Here is an 18,721-nt window from a genome sequence, read left to right as displayed (position 1 = left end):
CTGTTCCTGAAAGTACAAGTTAGTGTATACTGTCTTCACCTGTCTTCCCTCTAGTTGGATTACTCCTCTGGAAACTCAAGTGAAAAGGAGTTGATCATGGATACTGAGAACAAACAAGGCAGGCAAGATTGAAGCCCAGTTCTTCAGTAGTATGCCTCAACCATAACAGGAATTAAAAAGTGGATCACTACAATGGGTACCCAAAGAAAGAAACCAAGACCCCAAGTGATGTTATGCTTTAGTGCTGGTAACCTCCACCTGTCCATCATTTTCTTAAGAGTTCATTCCACCAGTATTCCAAGCACAGGTATGCACTTGCTATCTGTTTCAGGTTCCACGGCTGACAGGTGCCTCTTTCAAATTCTGCACCAACCACTTACCCTTCATAAAGCACCTGCGCACTTGTATTCACTTTCTGTTTCTGGATCTCCTCCCAGAAAGCTGTCCTCTGCCCCTGACTCAGAACTCCCCATCAGTGTAGGAAACAAAGCTACTTCATCACACCACAGCACTACCATGATAAATGCTGACATCTGAACCTAACCTCAGAAGAGACTTTCTCCATATCACAGTGAGGTTTTCATAACACCTAAAAATACGACAACAGTGGTAGCAGTATAGTGTTTGAAAAAATCTCTACAAGTCTTTCACAGGAAAACAGAACAACTAGGAAGGAAAACCAAAACCTCATGGACAACACTTACAACGAAGACAGGTAAGAAGGTATTGCCACAAAACCCTAGACACAGGAAGGAAAACTACCAACAGCTGTAAGATCTGATTAGCATCAGCACTTCTGCAGGAGGAATCAGAAGGGAAAAAATAGGGCATTTGGCAGATCCAGGCCCAGGAGAACACACAAACAGATAGCAATGGAAAGCTTCACAAACCAATCTGAGAACAGCAGCTGACAAGGAATGGTTCTGGCCACTTGGAGAGTGAGTGAATACAAAGGCTGGATGGATGGTACGGAAGGGACTGGCATACTAACAAGGAACTCTCTCACTGACCCAACAGAGCTCCCTTCCAGACAAAGGCCCAAGCTGACCATACCCTACTGGGAACAGAGTCAAAGTGAGGATGACGGTGCAAGAGAAATAATGGAAAATAAGGTGCAAACAAGAGTGGCAGAAGGAGACAGAGCCAGGAGTTCTCACAAAGCAAGCTGCCCACTTCTCAAACACACACACTCAAGACTTCTGTGAAGTCAAAGAAGTTATGATAAATTCTGCCTTCTTCAACAAGTTCCAGAAAAACAATTTCATGTGAAAATATAAAAATATATTAAGATCAAGCCCCATTTTAAAAGTTAGTATTAAAGGGACTTCCCTGGAGGCCCAGTGGTTAAGACTCTGGACATCCAATGGAGGGGGCACGGATTCAATCCCTGGTCAGGGAACTGATATCCCACAAGCCACAGACATGGCCAAAGAAATAAAATAAAAAGTTAATATTCGAGCGCGCAGTTTGTAGCCGACATTTCTTCCGCCTTCATTCTCTGGATCTTTTGTAAAACTTCCAACAGCGCTATGTTGGGACAGAGCATCCGGAGGTTCACAACCTTTGTGGTTCGTCGGAGCCACTACGAGGAGGGTCCAGGGAAGAATATACCATTTTCAGTGGAAAACAAGTGGAGGTTACTAGCTATGATGACTTTGTTCTTTGGGTCTGGATTTGCTGCACCTTTCTTTACAGTAAGACGCCAACTGCTTAAAAAGTAATCCATGAGACAGATAGGAACAGGAGCATATTAAGAGGTGCAGTCTCTTAAAAGGATCAAACCCTTGAACTCAGCATCCTAGATATGTTTATAAGTAAACTTATGGCATAAATCCTTAACGCCTCTCCTCTGAAATATGGAACATGATAATTGAACACATGCCTACATTTTATTTCGGTAATATTGCATTACTAGTTTCTTAATTAAATGTGTATTTGCCTTAGCTCAAAAAAAAAGTTAATATTAAAAACAAAAAAGACTAAAGAAAATAACATCCCTAAAGACAATACAAATAGCCAGAAAAACTGGCTCTAGAACAGTTTACAACCTATTGCAAGATACTTTAAATACTTTAAAGTAGTACACTAGTGATAAAAGAATAACAAAAATTTAAATTTAAAACCTCAAACTGAGATAAAAGAACTAATGAAACAGTCAGCAGTCACTTCAATGAATTATCAACTAGAAATAACAAGAGTGAATGAACGGAACAGATAAGAAAACAGAAACAGCTGATAAAAAGAATTTTTTCTTTTCCCATGATTTTTTTCTGTTTCATCAAGAAATAATTAACATACTGGGTTGACCAAAATGTTCATTTGGGTTTTTCTGCAAGATGTTACAGAAAACATCCTACACGTTATTGTACATATTATGTGTGTGTGCATATACGTATATAAAAGGCAAAGGTTGTTAAACTGGGTAAAACTAAACAAGATTCAACTGTATGCTGTCTACAAGAGACACACATACCCAGATCCAAATTTACTGAAAGCCAACAGGAGCCGTAAGTGAGATGAAGTGGTCTACCAACAAAACATACTTTCAGACAAAAAATACTACTAGAGATAAAGCAGCACGTTTTATCATGATAGTTAAATCATCGAGAAGATTTAGCGATTATAAACATACACAAGTAAAAACAGCCCCGAACAAATGAAGCAAAACCTGACAGAACTGAAGGAAAAAATAAGACAACAGTAACAGTCAGAGATCTCAAAATCCTATTCTCATTAAAAGGTAGGACAACTAGACAGAAAATCATCAAGGACATGGAACTTTGAACATTAGGACAAGGATCAATTAATTTTAAAAGACTGAAATCATACAAAGTGTATTCTCTAAGATTCTGTCCAATGGCAAAAAAAAAAAAAAAAAATCACTGCTTTCCCCCAAAGATCAGGAACAAAGCAAGAATGTCTTCTATTCAGCAGAGGGTCTAGTGAGTATTGTGAAATAAGACTAAAAGGCAACCACATGGGAAAGGAAGAAATAAAACTGTCATTATTTACAGATGACATGATTCTGTATGCAGAGAACACTAAAGAATTTAAAAGAAAAAAAAAAGCCTCAGACGTACTTAATTCAACAAGGTTGCAGCATACAAGATCAATATACAGAAATAAATTTCTACAGACTAGTAGTGAAAAATACAAAAAGTGATACAGCCAACTAATATTTAGCAAGGGAACCAAGAACAGCCAATGGAGAAAAAGAAGTTTCTTTAATAAATGGTGCTGAGAAAAACGGCAAAATTGAAATGGATTAAATAATTTGTTCATAAATCATAAAAAGTAACCAAATATTTGGAAATGAATTAATAAAAGAGTGTAAGATATCATACGTAAAGTGGATCACAGATCTAAATGTTAGGAATTAAAACAATAAAACTCAGAAGAGAAAAGCATCAATCCTTGTGAATCTGGTTTAAGCAAAGATTTCTTAGTACTTCAAAAACACTTTTAACAACCAAGAAAAGCTAATAGATTGAACTTTTACTTCTAAATAATATATCCAATGAAGAACTCGTACATAGAATACATAAAATTCTTACAGCTCAACAATAAGAGAAATAACCGAATTTAACGGTGGGCAACTGACTTGAACAGTGTCTTAAATATTTAACTGAGCCTCATGTGAAGGAAGACCGAACTAAACTGTATTCAAGAAGATTACAGGCAAAACAGATTGAACTTAATAATGTATCTTCTGGAGAAGAGGCAAGAGAAGCATAGAGCAACCTAAACCACACTGGCAAAATCTGGTACTATTTTTTCCAAAGTAATCATTTTCTCCTGATTACATAAAGAATACATGCATGTTCACTAGGAAAAAAATGGAAACAGAAATATAAAGTGTATCTTTCCGTTCCTTTATTAGGTGCACGTGTACAATGTGTACATGTATATACACAAATACAAACGGTTTCCAATGGTCAAGGCATGGAAACCTGGTTTCTGTTATAAAGCGCTAAGTAAGGCACAACACGAACCCAACTAAGACAGAACAGGAAACCAACTAACCAACGGAATTTAGAATTAATAATCTGGTAAAAATTCATTAGCTCTAAATCACAGCCCCCAACAGGACGAAACAATACAGCTGAGCCAAACCAAGAAACAATTGAGGCGCCTGCACCAAACCGTGAATAAAGAGCATTTACCACCCACCATTACTGAGCTTCTTCACGGGATTAAAAGCAGTGGGCACCAAGGACCTCATTGCATCTTAATAATGATTAATATGCCCTGAGGAAAAAATGGTTAATTTATGTATTCTGAAAGACTCCAATGCATCCAGTCATCTTATTTAAACATCTGACTGTAACTTTTTTTTTTTTTTTACAAAAAGTGAATTTCTGTAAATGCCCAGCATTTAGTGCATCATTATACTGCAAGGAGATCCAACCAGTCCATTCTAAAGGAGATCCATCCTGGATGTTCACTGGAGGGACTGATGCTGAAGCTGAAACTGCAATACTTTGGCCACCTCATGCGACGAGTTGACTCACTGGAAAAGACTCTGATGCTGGGAAAGGTTGGGGGCGGGAGGAGAAGGGGACGACGGAGAATGAGATGGCTGGATGGCATCACCGACTCTGTGGACATGAATTTGAGTGTACTCCGGGGGTTGGTGATGGACAGGGAGGCCTGGCGTGCTGTCATTCATGGGGTCGCGGAGAGTCGGACACGACTGAGCGACTGAACTGAACTGAACTGAACTGAATGACCTGTCTTCATTTCATAATGTAAAGATTTTCATATTATTAAATATTGGTTTCGTATTAATTTTAGAGGCTATATAACACTGCACTGAATGTACTATAATTAAAAAACTCATATTGCCAACATTATAAATAAAGCATCTTTAAACATAAACATATATTTTAAAAATTATATAATCATCAGTTAACAAAAAGTTGTTGACCACAGTCTAGCAGGAAACTAATTCTGTATTGCTCCTGAGAATGTGGTTCGTTACTCACTGTATTTCAGTGTTCTGCTAACACCAAGAACTCTGCAGATATCATGATCCTGCTTATTCTCTGGCACCACTGAACTCATTCACAGACAGCTTTAACTACACCTCTGATCTTTGCCTAACACGTTCAATCATGTCAAGTTTGGTTGCCATAAGGTGCATGTCCTTTAGTGTCTGGTATATTCAGTATTTCCCAGAGGTGCTACCAGAATCCAGATGAGGCCCATCTTCCACCCTATCCCAACTCCCTCTCACCAGCCTCACCTTCAGCCCTCCATCTCTCGAGTTGTGGTTATTACTGTTTATGTGGATAAGTCTCTTCAATTTGCTTCTGTGGGAAGCAGATTCTTCACAAGCTCAGTAGATGACCAACCATGTTGATTTGCCTGGGTCTGAGGGTGTTCCTGGAAACCAGGCAAACGGGGATGGCTGATCAGGAGCAGCTGGGACTGGGGCATCCCTCAGTCTTGAAGAAATTCTTCAACATATCAGGTATGTGGTTGTTATCTCTGCCTAAGTCTCTAGCACTGATGCAAAATACCCCTATGTTTACAGTACATGGCTTTAACAACCATTAACTTGGTTATGGCTATAAATCTAAGTCTCCCTCTGAGACTACTCCGCTGAGCAGCAGGGTCATCCATCCAAAGCTCCTCAGACTTCATCATCATAGTTTTCCATAAGCAACTAGAATGCAAATGCAAACTTGTTCAAATTTGAATTCAATCTCATTCTCTTTCTACATCAAAAAATAAAAAGGAAGGAAGGAAAAAGAATCTATCTTCCTTTCCTGAATCTTCTCACTGAATGGCATTTCCATTGAATAAGCCATTCAAAGCAGAAACCTAGAAGCCATCATAAACACCATCAGGGAGCCACAAGCGGTTTGACAGGATTGGGGAAGAGTAGACAAGGGCAGAAGTGGTAAGAACAAGGTAAATAAATGAGATTATGTAAATTATAGTAAAGAGATTGTACTTTTCTGGAGAATGATGAGGACTAACTGGAAGACTTAAGGAAATGAAATCAGTCTTCATTCTCTACACAACTACCCCGTATTTCTAAAAGACAAATCCATCCATGTGAATCTGCAACTTGAAAATCTCCAATGACTCTCAACACCTACAGGCTAAAATTCAAACGCCTCATTTTAGAATACTAAACCTTGTGTTATCCGGCTCTTAGCCAGTTCTCTACACTTGCCTCCAACCATCCCTCACATTTCCAACTGCAGCTGAATAGGAACACTGACAAACCAAAGCGTTAAAACCTTAACTTTAATAACCATAACTTGAAAACCTGACTCTAGTCATCAGGAATTTAAAATTTTTCACAGAAAGAGCTTTTATGTTCCTCCCAGTTTCTAAAGTTTATTATCTTTCTTCAGTGTCTGTCAAGGCCAGTTAAAAGTGCGTATTTACATCCAAGATACTTATGTCACAAAAGTCAACTAACCATACACATGCACGCTACATTCTGAACCCTATTCTATTCCGCTGACATCTATCTATGGCCAGATTTAGTACATTGTTTCAACTACTCTGGCTTTATAGGAAGCCCTGAAATCAAGTGCAAAGTCACAGTACCCAAAGTCCACAGTTTAAAGATCAGTCTTGGTGGTAGTATACACATATACCTATCATTAATGTTTGGAGGCCTGTTACTCTGAAGGACCTTTCTAGTAATCTTTAGAGGGCCTTTTCCCCTAAATGAGTGGTGGCATGTAAGGAGTTAACCAACTTCCAGCTCTATTTTACTTAGAAGATAGCAGGAAAATCCATCTTCAAGGCGTGAGGGCACGTTGATCCAAAGACACGAAGAGAAGAGCAGCCCAGTGCACAGGAGGGAGAGAGAGAGCTAGTTTTGGCTCCTCTTTTTATATGCTTTTTCCCCCTGGGCCTGTCCTATGCAAATTGGGCCAGCCAGGAGTGTTGTTTGTTTTCTCTGAGGTCCTCACTCCAGTCCTCGGACCTTCCTTTGTTCTATTTTCGCGGGCTTTTCCCTTCCTTGTTATTTGGCCACCGCCATTTTGGACTCCTTTTCCCTATTCTGCCTACCTAACATTACAAGTTTTTTCACTGTCCTAAATTTAAATCCTCTGTGCCTATTCATGCCTTCACCCTCCCTCTTTTCAGTCTCTCTTTTTAAATGAAATATTGATACAGTTGATTTATAATGTTTTGCTAGTTTCAGGTATACTGCAAAGTGATTCAGTTATATATATAACATATATGTATATACGCTCTTTTCAAGATTCTTTCCCACTATAAGTTATTACAAAATATTGGAAATAGTTCCCGTTGCTATACAGTATGTCCTTGTTGGGTATCTATTTTATATATTCAGTTCAGTTCAGTCGCTCAGTCGTGTCCGACTCTTAGCGACCCCATGAATCACACCACACCAGGCCTCCCTGTCCATCATCAACTCCCAGAGTTCACTCAAACTCATGTCCATCGAGTCGGTGATGCCATCCCAGCCATCTCATTCTCTGTCGTCCCCGTCTCCTCCTACCCTCAATCGCTCCCAGCATCAGAGTCTTTTCCAGTGAGTCAACTCGTCGCATGAGGTGGCCAAAGTACTGGAGTTTCAGCTTTAGCATCAGTCCTTCCAATGAACACCCAGGATTGATCTCCTCTAGAATGGACTGGATGGATCTCCTTGCAGTCCAAGGGACTCTCAAGAGTCTTCTCCAGCACCACAGTTCAAAAGCATCAATTCTTCAGCAACCAGCTTTCTTCACAGTCCAACTCTCACATCCATACATGACCACGGGAAAAACCATAGCCTTGACTAGATGGACCTTGGTTGGCAAAGTAATGTCTCTGCTTTTTAATATGCTATCTAGGCTGGTCATAACTTTCCTTCCAAGGAGTAAGAGTCTTTTAATTTCATGGCGGCAATCAGCATCCGCAGTGATTTTGGAGCCCCAAAAAATAAAGTCTGACACGGTTTCCACTGTTTCCCCATCTATTTCCCAAGAAGTAATGGCACCAGATGCCATGATCTTCGTTTTCTGAATGTTGAGCTTCAAGCCAACCTTTTCACTCTCCTCTTTCACTTTCATCAAGAGGCCTTTGAGTTCCTCTTCACTTTCTGCCATAAGGGTGGTGTCATCTGCATATCTGAGGTTATTGATATTTCTCCCGGCAATCTTGATTCCAGCTTGTGCTTCTTCCAGTCCAGCGTTCCTCATGATGTACTCTGCATACAAGTTAAATAAGCAGGGTGACAATATACAACATTGACATACTCCTTTTCCTATTTGGAACCAGTCTGTTGTTCCATGTCCAGTTCGAACTGTTGCTTCCTGACCTGCATACAGGTTTCTCAAGAGGCAGGTCAGGTGGTCTGGGATTCCCATCTCTTTCAGAATGTTCCACAGTTTATTGTGATCCACACAGTCAAAGGCTTTGGCATAGTCAATGAAGCAGAAATAGATGTTTTTCTGGAACTCTCTTGCTTTCTCCATGATCCAGCAGATGTTGGCAATTTGATCTCTGGTGCCTCTGCCTTTTCTAAAACCTGCTTGAACATCTGGAAGTTCACGATTCACATATTGCTGAAGCCTAGCTTGGAGAATTTTGAGCATGACTTTACTAGCGTGTGAGATGAGTGCAATTGTGTGGTAGTGAGCATTCTTTGGCATTCCCTTTCTTTGGGATTGGAATGAAGACTGACATTTTCCAGTCCTGTGGCCATTGCTGAGTTTTCCAAATTTGCTGACATATTGAGTGCAGCACTTTCACACAGTAGTATGCAATTTGATGCTTTCTAAGGCCCACTTGACTTCACATTCCAAGATGTCTGGCTCTAGGTCAGTGATCACGTTATCGTGACCATCTTGGTCGTGAAGATCTTTTTTGTACAGTTCTTCTGTGTATTCTTGCCACCTCTTCTTAATATCTTCTGCTTCTGTTAGGTCCATACCATTTCTGTCCTTTATCGAGCCCATCTTTGCATGAAATGTTCCCTTGGAATCTCTAATTTTCTTGAAGAGATCTCTTGTTTTTCCTATTCTGTTGTTTTCCTCTATTTCTTTGCACTGATTACTGAGGAAGGCTTTCTTATCTCTCCTTGCTATTCTTTGGAACTCTGCATTCAGATGCTTATATCTTTCCTTTTCTCCTTTGCTTTTCGCTTCTCTTCTTTTCACAGCTATTTGTAAGGCCTCCTCAGACAACCATTTTGCTTTTTTGCATTTCTTTTCCATGGGGATGGTCTTGGTCCCTGTCTCCTGTACGAACCTCCGTCCAGAGTTCATCAGGCACTCTATCTATCAGATCTAGTCCCTTAAATCTATTCCTCACTTCCACTGTATAATCATAAGGGATTTGATTTAGGTCATATCTGAATGGTCTAGTGGTTTTCGCTACTTTCTTCAATTTAAGTCTGAATTTGGCAATAAGGAGTTCATGATCTGAGCCTCAGTCAGCTCCTGGTCTTGTTTTTGTTAACTGTATACAGCTTCTCCATGTTTGGCTGCAAAGAATATAATCAATCTGATTTCGGTGTTGACCATCTGGTGATGTCCATGTGTAGAGTCTTCTCTTGTGTTGTTGGAAGAGGGTGTTTGCTATGACCAGTGCGTTCTCTTGACAAAACTCTATTAGCCTTTGCCCTGCTTCATTCCGTGCTCCAAGGCCAAATTTGCCTGTTATTCCAGGTGTTTCTTGACTTCCTACTTTTGCATTCCAGTCCCCTATAATGAAAAGGACATCTTTTTTGGGTGTTAGTTCTAAAAGGTCTTGTAGGTCTTCATAGAACCGTTCAACTTCGGCTTCTTCAGCATTACTGGTTGGGGCATAGGCCTGGATTACTGTAATATTGAATGGTTTGCCTTGGAAACGAACAGAAATCATTTTGTCGTTTTTAAGATTGCATCCAAGTACTGCACTTTGGACTCTTTTATTGACCATGATGGCTACTCCATTTCTTCTAAGGGATTCCTGCCCACAGTAGTAGATATAATGGTCACCTGAGTTAAATTCACCCATTCCAGTCCATTTTAATTCACTGATTCCTAGAATGTCTATGTTCACTCTTGCCATCTCCTGCTTGACCACTTCCAATTTGCCTTGATTCATGGACCTAACATTCCAGGTTCCTATGCAATATTGCTCTTTACAGCACCGGACCTTGCTTCTATCATCGGTCACATCCACAGCTGGGTACTGGTTTCGCTTTTGCTCCGTCCCTTTATTCCTTCTAGAGTTACTTCTCCACTGATCTCCAGTAGTATACTGGGCACCTACCGACCTGGGGAATTCCTCATTCAGTATCCTATCATTTTGCCCTTTGATACTGTTCATGGGGTTCTCAAGGCAAGTATACTGAAGTGGTTTGCCATTCCCTTCTCCAGTGGACCACATTCGGCTGTGGTCCATGTGATCATATGCAGAGTACATCATGAGGAACGCTGGGCTGGAAGAAGCACAAGCTGGAATCAAGATTGCTGGGAGAAATATCAATAATCTCAGATATGCTGATGACACCACCCTCATGGCAGAAAGTGAAGAGGAACTCAAAAGCCTCTTGATGAAAGTGAAAGAGGAGAGTGAAAAGGTTGGCTTGAAGCTCAACATTCAGAAAACAAAGATCATGGCATCTGGTCCCATCACTTCATGGGAAATAGATGGAAAAACAGTGGAAACAGTGTCAGACTTTATTTTTTTGGGCTCCAAAATCACTGCGGATGGGCAGCCATGAAATTAAAAGACGCTTACTCCTTGGAAGGAAAGTTATGACCAACCTTGATAATATATTAAAAAGCAGAGACATTACTTTGCCAACCAAGGTCCGTCTAGTCAAGGCTATGGTTTTTCCCGTGGTCATGTATGGATGTGAGAGTTGGACTATGAAGAAAGCTGATCACCAAAGAATTGATGCTTTTGAACTGTGGTGCTGGAGAAGACTCTTGAGAGTCCCTTGGACTGCAAGGAGATCCAACCAGTCCATTCTAGAGGAGATCAATCCTGGGTGTTCATTGGATGGATTTATGCTAAAGCTGAAACTGCAATACTTTGGCCACCTCATGAGATGAGTTGACTCACTGGAAAAGACTCTGATGCTGGGAAAGGTTGGGGGCGGGAGGAGAAGGGGATGACGGAGAATGAGATGGCTGGATGGCATCACCGACTCTGTGGACAAGAGTTTGAGTGAACTCCAGGGGTTGGTGATGGACAGGGAGGCCTGGCGTGCTGTGATTCATGGGTCGCGGAGAGTCGGACACGACTGAGCGACTGAACTGAACTGAACTGAACTGATGCAATTTGAATTCCAAACTCCTAATTTATCCCTCCTCTCGCCCTTTCCCCTTTAGTAAATTTCTTTTCTATGTCTGTTTTAATCTCTAAGTTCCCTTATCATCTGTGCAGCTTATCTGTTCAACAACCCGTGTTATTTGACCTGTATGTCTGAATCTGCTGATGCATACCCACGATGCAGTTCAATGTTTCCCTGTCCTCTACTTTTCCCGCAAATTTCCTGCAAATAACATGCCTGATCAGACTCCTAATGAATTGATCCTTTTGGCAAGATAAAAGGGGGTGACACTCTTTTCTTCCATCAAATAGGGTCTGTTCTTTTCCTTGTTGTGATGAAGCAGCCACTAATGCTCAATGCCTAGATTGAACAGCTCACTGTAAGAAATAAAATGCTGATATTCTAATTATTTCTCTTTTACTAGCTGGAATAGCTTTTTTGAATCTACTAATTTGTTAGCTACTGGTAGATTCCTATAGAAAAGGGGGGATAAACTGCTGGATTCTTTCTCTTTATTACCAACATTCAAGCTAATGAATGCGTTGGTTCCCTTTCATCCTCTGAAAGTAACTACTTCCTTTTCTTAAAATTAAAAAAAGAAAGAAAGAAAGAAAATCAGTATGAACTCAAGGACTTAAACAAACTTGGTGGGTTTCAATCAATCTCTGACCAGAGACAGGTTTTACAAGTTATTTCTCTGGGCTTTACGAAACGACGCTAATGGCCTGTAATAGCTTCCATGCTATCCACTAGCATGGGACATAACATCCCAGCTCAACTTGGATATTTCCTGTAAGAGATTTAGGATTAACCAAATCATACCTGAAAGCTATAATTTCTTTTAAGGTGGAAGTTTTCCAAGAATATAGTCTGGGAGGTTTTTTTTTCCCCGAGTCCTCATCAGTGGTCATAAGAAATAAACATACGAATTTGTGTGTATTTTTATAACTTACAATAACTAATGAACTCACACCAGTGTTCTCAATTAAAACTCAGAATTATCAATTTCTCTTAAACTCCACAATACTACATCTATTCATCTTTTCTTTCACCTGGAGAGTTCTACATATTCATGAGCATTTGAAAGACTATATCCAAAAATTACTCACTTATTTGATCCAAAATTAAAAATATTAATACCAATACACCGATGTAATCACCATAAAGAGTTAAACAAAATCCTTGTATATAGTACCTGTAATTCTCACTCTGATTTTTTATTTTACTCCATTTTTTCTTTTTTAGCTATGCTGAAAAGCATGCAGGATCTTAATTTCCCAACCAAGAATCAAACTCATGTCCCCTGCAGTAGAAACTGTAGCATCTTAACCACTGGATGGCCAGGGAAGTCCCTTCATTCCAATTTTTCAGAATGGTACTTTATTTACATTATCTAAACATATAGTCATTACATACCATACTCTCAATTTTAATCATCCTTTAATTCTCATACCAGTTAATTATATGTTTAATGCTCTTCACCAAGCCTTGTTATCCTGCTCATCACTATGATTATCTAAAGCTCAGCCACTAGTCCATTTTCACGATGACTCAGGGAAATAGTATTTCTTGATTTCTTTCATGTTCATAACAGTTCATCTATAGCTTTTTATAAGGAAAGTCAATATTGCTGGGGGGGAAAATCATTGGCTCACACTGTCCCTGAGTATCTTTTAAAAATACTACTTCACTTAATTCTGACAGGGAGTGTTTTCGTGACAAAGCCTAGTGTGAATCTAATTTTCTTTTCCATTTAAAAAATCATTTATTTGACTCTTAAAGGCCCAGAGAATATTTTCCTTTTTCTACAGACTAACTTAACTAGAATATACGTTGGTGCTATTTGCTTTAACTTGTATTACCAAATACATAATGTTCTCTTATCAATCTGTAGATTCGAATCTCCTTTTAAGAAACTTTTCCTGAATTACAGTTCCTCGTATTTGTTCTCTTACTTTGCTTAGGTTATCTTCCTAACAGGGTTTTTTACGTATGCGTTTTTTCTTCTCTGCCTATCTTTAATATTTGCCACTTTCTCTCAAATCCTTTTCATCTTTTTCCATTTCTTTTTAGTCCTTAATTTTTCCCCCTTTTAAACTTCAATTTAAAGTCTTTTCATTCTAGTCACTCTTGTGTCCCTTCCAGTTTTAGCTGGCTTCTCTGAAATTAGTTTTTTCTTTTATTTATAGTTCATTCCTCAGTTCTGCCCTCTCATCTCTGAACTTTCTCATTCGAACTTACGTTGGTCTTTGATATGTAATACTGGTATCTCAATTAGTGACAGTGCGTTTTAAAGTGGAGGTCTGATCTGTTCTGGGCTTTCCTGGCCGCACAGTTGGTAAAGAATCCACCTGCAATGCAGGAGACCCTGGTTCAATTCCTGGGTCAGGAAGATCTGCTGGAGAAGGGATAGGCCATCCATTCCAGTTTTCTTTGGCTTTGCTGGTGGCTCAGCTGGTAAAGAATCCACCAGCAATGTGGGAGACCTGGGTTTGACCCCTGGGTTGGGAAGATTCCTTGGAGAAGGGAACTGCTACCCACTCCAGTATTCTGGAATGGAGAATTCCATGGACTGTTTAGTCCATGGGGTTGCAAAGAGTTGGACACGACTGAGCGCCTTTGGAACAACAGACTGGTTCCAAATAGGAAAAGGAGTACATCAAGGCTGTATATTGTCACCCTTCTTGTTTAACTTATATGCAGAGTACATCATGAGGAACGCTGGGCTGGAAGAAGCACAAGCTGGAATCAAGGTTGCTGGGAGAAATATCAATAACCTCAGATATGCAGATGACACAACCCTTATGGCAGAAAGCGAAGAAGAACTAAAGAGCCTCTTGATGAAAGTGAAAGAGGAGATTGAAAAAGTTAGCTTAAAACTCAACATTTAAAAACTAAGCTTATGGCATCCAGTTCCATCACTGTATGGCAAATAGATGGGGAAACAATGGAAACAGTGAGAGACTTTCTTTTGGGGGGCTCCAAAATCACTGCACGGTGACTGCCATGAAATTAAAAGATGCTTGCTCCTTGGAAGAAAAGTTATGACCAACCTAGACAGCATATTAAAAAGCAGAGACTTCCTTTGCCCACGAAGGGCCGTCTAGTCAAGGCTATGGTTTTTCCAGTAGTCATGTATCGATGTGAGAGTTGGACTATAAAGAAAGCTGAGCACCAAAGAATTGATGTTTCTGAACTGTGGTGTTGGAGAAGACTCTTGAGAGTCCCTTGGACTGCAAGGGTATCCAATTAGTCAATCCTAAAGGAAATCAATCCTGAATATTCATTAGAAGGACTGATGCTGAAGCTGAAGCTCCAATACTAAGGCCACCTGATGCAAAGAACTGAGTCATTTGAAAAGACCCTGATGCAGGGAAAGATTGAAGGCAGGAGAAGGGGACAACAGAGGATGAAATGGTTGGATTGCATCATCAACTCGATGGACATGAATTTGAGTAAGCTCCAGGAGTTGGTGATGGACAGGGAAGCCTGGCATGCTGCAGTCCATGGTGTCGCAGAGTTGGAAACGACTGAGCAACTAAACTGAACTGACTGAACTGAGCGTCTTTCACTTGATTTGTTCTATAATCAAACTTTTCTGGGGAGTTTTCTACCTAAGGACATTATTCTGTTTTTCATTCTTTTTTTTTTTTTCCAGCTTTACCACGTATAATCAACAAATCTGAATGATAAACTACACAGTGATGATATGATACACATATGCAAGAATACTCATCCAGCTATTTATAGTATCTCACACACTGACAGGGGTTTCCTTTTTAGGGTTTTTTAGATGGTAACATCTATTTCCTCCAACTCCTTGACAGCCAGTTTTCTTTTGTTTCCATGAGTTTGTGACCTTTTTAAGATTCCACATATATGTGACACCACGCAATATTTGTCTTCCTTTATCTGGCTCATTTCACTGAACATTATGGCCTCAGAGTCCACGCATGTAACCACAAACAGCAGGATGTCCTTCCTTCTCATGGCTGAACAATATTCTACTGAATGCGTATACAGCACATCTTCTTTATCCATTCATCCACTGACAAGACATTTTGATTGTTTCATGTATTGGATACTGTGAATAATGCCACTATGAACACGAAAGTGCAGATAACGCCTCAAGATTGTTTTCATTTCCTCTGGATAAGAATTCCAGAAGTGGGATTACTGGATCATATGGAAGTAATATTTTTAATTTTTTGAGGAGGCTCCATACTGCTTGCTTGAGGTTTCAAACACATGCTCACAAAATCATAACCAACGACCATGTCTAGAAGCTTGTCTCCTGTTTCTTCTCTTAAAAATTTATGGTTTCAGGTATTATACTGACATCTTTAATTCATTTTTAGTTGGTTTTGTGTGTGGTATAAGACAGGGAGCAAGTTTCATCCTTTCGGGTGTGGATATCCAGTTTTCTCACACTATTTGCTGAAGATACTACAGTAACTGTAACAAAGACATTCAGTTCAATCCCCACTGAACATTCTTGGCTCCTCTGTCATAAACTGATTGACCAAATACGCATGAGTTTGTTTCTAGGCTCTCTATTCCATTCCACTGATCTAGTGTCTGTCTTTATGCCAATACCATACCACTTTGAATAATACAGTTTGCAAATATAGTTTGAAGTTAGAAAGTGTAATGCCTCCAGCTTTATTCTTTCTCAAGATTCCTTTGGCTATTTGTTTGTTTTGCAATTCCACACAAATTTTAGAATTGTTTGTTCTACTTCTGGGAAAAGTACATTGGAATTTTGATTAGTGCACTAGACTGCCCTACTTTGTAGATGGATTTCCATAGTATGGACGTTTTAACAAATTAACTTTTCTAATCTGTGAGCATGAAATATCTTTCAATTTATTTCTGTCTTCTTCAATATCTTTCATCAGCATCATAGTTCTCAGTGTATAGGTCTTCTACTTCCTTGGTTAAACTTATTAGAGATTTTTTTTGTATGATACAATAAATAAGATTGTTTTCTTAATTTCTCTGACAGTTTGTTATTAACATACAGAAATATAGGTGATTTTTGTATATTGATTTTGTATCCAGCAATGTAACTGAATCTGCTTATTAATTCGAACAGTTTTGTGGTGGAGTTTCCAGGATTTCCTATGTACAACATGAGGCAATCTGCAAATAGTTTTACTTCTTCTTTTTTACTGAGATGCATTTTCTTTCTTTTCCTTGCCTAATTACTCTAGTTAGAACCTCTAGCACCATGCTGATTAAAAATCGCAAGAGTAAACATCCTTCTCTTGCTCTGACATTAGATGAAAAACTTTCAGTTTTCCACTTTTGAATATATTATTAGTGGTGGGTTTGTCATACATCGCTTTCACTGTTGAGGTATGTTCCCTCCATAACCACTTTGCTGAGAATTAATCATGAATGGATGTTGAATTTTATCAAATGCTTTTTCTGCACCTATTGAGATGATCACACGATTCTCATCCTTCATTTTGTTAATGTGCTGAACCACATTAATTTGCATATACTGAACAATCCTTGGATCCACTTGATCGTGGAGTATGATCCTTTTAATGTGCTGCTGAATTCAGTTTGCCAGTTCTGAGTTGAGAACTTCTGCAGCTATATTCACTAAGAATATTGGCCTGTAATTTTCTTTTCTTGTAGGTTTCTTGTTTGGTTTTGGTATCAAGGTAATGCTAATCACATAAAATGAGTTTTTAAGAATTCCCTCCTCTTTTATTTTTCAGGAGACTTTGAGAAATATTAGTACTAATTCTTTTTCAAGTGTTTGGTAGAATTTGCCAGTGAAGCCTTCTGGTCCTCTACTTTTGTTTTGGGGAGGTTTTTGATTACTGATTTAATCTCCTTATAAATAACTGGTTTGTTCAAATTTACTATTTCTTCATGATTCAGTCATGATCCCTTTCTTCTAAGCTGTTCAATTTGATGGCATACATTGATGACAGTACTTTTATGATCCTTTGTATTTATAGTGGTGATGTCTCCTCTTTGTGATTTTATTTCAGTCTCCTCTTTCTTGTTAAGTAGAACTAAAGGTTTGTGTATTTTGTTTCTCTTCAAAAAACCAACTCTTGCTTTTTCACTGATCTTTCCTACTGTATTTTTAATCTCTATTTCATATATTTCCACTCTGATTTGTTATTCCCTTCTTTCTGGCGACTGTGGGCTTAGTTTGTCCTTCTTTATCTAGCTCTTTAAGGTTTAAAGTTAGGTTGTTTATTTGAGACTTTTCTTGTTTCAAATGTAAGCATTTGTCACTATGAACTTCCCTCTTATAAACCCCATAAGTTTTGGTATGTTGTATTTCTATTTTCATTTGTCTCCAGATATTTTTTTATTTTCCTTAGACAGCTTCCTTCAACCACAGGTTTTTCAGGAGAATCTTGTTTAATCCCCATGTAATTTTAAATTTTCAAATTTTCTTTTGTTTTTAATTAAGGTATAACTGACATACAACATTAGTTTCAGGTTTACAACATAATAATTTGATACTTGTATATAACGTATAATGATTTCAACAAGTCTAGTTAACAACCACTGCATACCCTGCTAACTTGAAAAGATACATGCATCCCTATGTTCACTCAACATAATTCACAACAGGAAATGAAAAGGAAACAACCCAAGTGTCATTGATGGAGGGATGGATAAAGAAGATATGCTATATACATACAACAGAGTATTACTCAGCCATACAAAAGAAGGAAATATTACTAGTTCTGACAACATGAATAGACTTTGAGGGCATCATGTTAAGTGAAATAAGACAGAGAAAGAGAAATACTGTATGATCTCACTTATATGTTGAATCTAAACAACAAACAAATGAACTAAAAACCAAGCTCACAGATAGAACAGATTGGTGGTTGCCACAAGCAAGGGATGGAGGCTAGTCAAATGGCTAACAGGAGTCAAAAAGATATAAACTTCCAGGTATTAAAAAATAAAAGAAAAAAAAATTAAGTCTTGAGAATGTAATCCACAGCATTCCAACTGTAGTTAATAATACTGTCTTACATATTTCAAAGTTCAGTTCAGTTGCTCAGTCCTGTCTGACTCATTGCGACTCCATGAACTGCAGCACGCCAGGCCTCCCTGTCCATCACCAACTCCCGGAGTAAACCCAAAACCATGTCCATTGAGTCGGTGATGCCATCCAACCATCTCATCCTCTGTTGTCCCCTTCTCCTCCTGCCTTCAATCTTTCCCAGCATCAGGGTCTTTTCCAATGAGTCAGCTCTTCCTATCAGGAGGCCAAAGTATTGGAGTTTCAGCTTCAACATCAGTCCTTCCAATGAACACCCAGGACCCATCTCCTTTAGGATGGACTGGTTGGATCTCCTTGCAGTCCAAGGGACTCAAGAGTCTTCTCCAACATCACAGTTCAAAAGAATCAATTCTTTGGTGTTCAGCTTTCTTTATAGTACAACTCTCATATCCATACATGACCACTGGAAAAACCATAGCCTAGTA

At 39.0% G+C, this 18,721-nt stretch overlaps 1 protein-coding gene and 1 pseudogene across 2 annotated transcripts in view; one reads left to right on the top strand and one right to left on the bottom strand.

The window, feature by feature from the left end:
• Nucleotides 1-18,721, bottom strand: part of LRP6 (LDL receptor related protein 6) — a 182,098-nt gene that overhangs the window by 85,561 nt on the left and 77,816 nt on the right. The gene's annotated exons all lie outside the window — the stretch shown is intronic.
• Nucleotides 1,530-1,721, top strand: LOC148777697 (cytochrome c oxidase subunit 7C, mitochondrial pseudogene; annotated as a pseudogene).

Source organism: Moschus berezovskii, chromosome 6 (genome assembly GCF_049115385.1).
Source record: "Moschus berezovskii isolate FMDL1 chromosome 6, NW_MosBer_1.0, whole genome shotgun sequence".
In the NCBI taxonomy this organism is placed as follows: Eukaryota; Metazoa; Chordata; class Mammalia; order Artiodactyla; family Moschidae; genus Moschus; species Moschus berezovskii.
This window is presented reverse-complemented; position numbering and strand designations above follow the sequence as displayed.